Source organism: Nesoenas mayeri (genome assembly GCF_963082525.1).
Source record: "Nesoenas mayeri genome assembly, chromosome: 9".
In the NCBI taxonomy this organism is placed as follows: Eukaryota; Metazoa; Chordata; class Aves; order Columbiformes; family Columbidae; genus Nesoenas; species Nesoenas mayeri.
This window is the reverse complement of record NC_137557.1, coordinates 8524108-8527062: the sequence shown is the minus strand read 5'-3', so window position 1 is coordinate 8527062 and position 2955 is coordinate 8524108.

The window sequence follows — 2955 nt, the reverse complement described above, 5'->3', positions numbered from 1 at the left end:
CCACAGGGGACTCTGCATTGGAACGGACCGAGGGAACCTGCCAACCAGGTTCAGTTTGCGGTGCAGCCAGGCTTCCCGTTTCCCCCTTCACACGGCGCTCCTCTGCCTCGGATGGTCGCCTGGGACGGGATGGGACACCCTTCCCTGGATCGGAGGCACTCGTGCCGAGAGGGAGCCCAGCTTTTCGTCCCGTGTCCTGGAGCGGCGAGGCAGCAACGCGTCTTCATATTGAAGATGGATTATGGGACAGAGATGGCACATCCCACTTCCCGCCCTGTCTCGGTGCTCATCAGTTTGAAGAGTTGTTCTGCTTCTTGAATTTATTTTCACCCTGTTTTCCAACCCAAGTCCTCACTTCCCTTCCCAAGGCCACAGACTGTTGACCCGTCCGCTGAGTCCGTCAGACACGTCCGAAGCCTTCCCTAACTCTGGTCCCGGTGTGGAAGCAGCCGGGGGACGCCGAGCCGGCGGCAGGGCCGGGGCCATCGGCCGCAGACAATCACTCCTCTCCTCCAGCCCTGGCTGCCCCTCCGCCTGAGGGGCTGTACTGGAACGTGTCCAAAGGGAAGGCTTCGCTCCCTTTCTTGGCTTTGCACGCCAGAACCCGAACCCCATGAGATTTACTATGCAGGGAGTTAGGTTAAAAAAAAAAATAGCGAAAGAGAAAAAAAAAAAAAGAGATATTAAAAGATATAAGAGGGAGCAGAAAGGGGAGGGAGGGGGACCAGGCACCCGGCCCCGCATCTCTGCCCCTCTTGGTTCGCCTGGCCGGCTCTGGACTGCAGAGCGAGGCCATCAGCACGTTTGCACAGGGACCCTCAGCTCCCAGACCCACGGCAGCCGCACTCCCCCCGAGGGGCCGGAGAGCGGGGCTGCGGCGGGGGCTGCGCCGGGGGCCGAGGCTCCCCTAGCCTCCTCTTTTATGCAGAAGGAGCAGGTGCTGCCAGCACGGCTGCCCCACTCCTGACACACGCTGTGATTGCTGCCAAAAGACTCACTCACCTTTCTTTCCCCGAGGATTCACTGCAGCCCGGTTCCTCCGAGCCGAGGGAGAGACTCCCGGCGTGCCTGATTGTGCGTGAGTGTGTGCATGCGTGCGTGGGTGCGTGCTGGCCGGCAGGACTCTGTGAGGCAATGGGCAGAATAAAGGCAATAAGAATTTTACCAGAGTTTCCTTTGCTCGATCGCGCTCCCCCTCCAGTGGGCCCGGCTGCCTGCCGAGGTCCTGCTCCTCCTCCTGGCCAGCCCTAGGCTGGCGCTGTGCCCCTTTCTGCTCCCCTTCCCTTGCTGTCCCGTGTTGGGGTGGTCAGTGCAGGCAGCGATGCTGTACCTACCCCACAGTGCCCCTGGCGTGTTCCCCTCTGGCGTGTGTAGGGTGGAGGTCATGAGTCCCAGGGCAGAGCCAGCTGTGAAACTCCATCCGATGCACATGCTCATCATTTTTATTTTTACTCCATCCCCGCTTCAAGTCAGGCTGGAACTGTGAGAACCAAACCCAGCGTGTGAAAACCAAGTGGGGTGCAGCCGTGCGTGCTGCCCATCCCAGCACCGGAGGGTCCCCGTAGCCCCGGGCTCCTCCCCGGAGCACTCGTCCTCCCCTGCTCTCCCCAGGCACAGTCTGGCCCCGGGCAGGAGCGTTGCAGCAGCCGCCAGCACCCCAGAATCGCCAGCCTTGCTTCTCCAGGACATGGCAGCTGCTGAGCCAAGTGGGAACAGGCCAGGGTGGCCGTCCCAGCTGCTGGTAGCAAGGTAACCCCCCCGGGGGCTGCTGTGCCTGGGAGAGCAGGGTTGGGGGTCCCCATGCCCTCAGCTCAGGTGGGTTGCTGCCAAGTGGAATCTGTAGTCGTTCATGCTGGGGGTTTTCAGGTCCTGACATCCCCTTGGCTGCAGTGCACCCTCCTGGCTCACTGTTTTGCTGGCAGGGTAGAGGGGCAAGCAGCTGCTCCTCAAAATGAGGGGGTGCACCACTGCGCTCCCCCTGCTCTTGGCCCCACTCCCCTCCTCCCTGGACTGGCCAAGCAGGTGCTATTTTTCCTCTTTCCTTGAAACTCGCCTGCCTTTTGGTTTCTCATTAACCCCATCCTCCTCCCCAGAGAACAGCAAACACAACCAGAGAGCGGCCGGCAGCGTGTCCACCCGCACCCCACTCTCTCTCTGCGGGATGGATCAGGGATGCCGGCTGCCGGGGACACATCAGCTCCATTTCCCCTGGGTTTCCCAGCCCTGCCTGCTCCCACCCTGGCTGCCCCCAGCCCCTGTCACAGTGGGACCCCAAATGGCAGCGGTAGCCAAACCTTCCCACTCCCAAGTCAGCCCAAGCAGTCCAGTGTTGGGAAGCCTTGAGGAGTAGGTCATCAAATAGATGTCAGAGCCCATTTTGGGTTTGCTGACCCTCTCAGCACTCGTCTGGAAGCGCTGTGAGGCTCAGGGGCTGCCCCTGCTGCCCTTCCTCCCCCAGCCCTGGTGCTGCAAGGTTTGGGGTCCCACCAGCCCCACCACAACCCTCCATCCTGGCCTGGCTTTGCTTTGGGAGGGTTTCTACACGTTTTAAACAGCAAACCCGTTCTCCATGCTGACTCTGCTCCCACAGGGCACAATGCAGCACTCCTGCAGCCAGCCACGGTTCTCCCCCCAGCTTTGGTCCCCCACACTTTGCGCCCAGGGGCTCCTCATGTGCTGTACCCACCACCTCCCTTTTTATACAGATCTGTACAGGGGCAAAGCTGTGTTCAATGGTGAAAGAAAAGCAACAGCGAAAAACAGCAGCAAGGGAAATTAATGCGAGCGTGCATTTGTAAAAATATTTTTTAACAGAAAGACTTTTTTTCAATTAAATTATTTAAGGAATTTTATGGAGGTCTGCGGTGCCTGCGTGGTTCTTGGGGGGGCTCTGGGTGGTGGGGAGCCATGCGCTGGGTGGACGTGGGTGTGTTTGGACACGTGTGTGTGCATGTG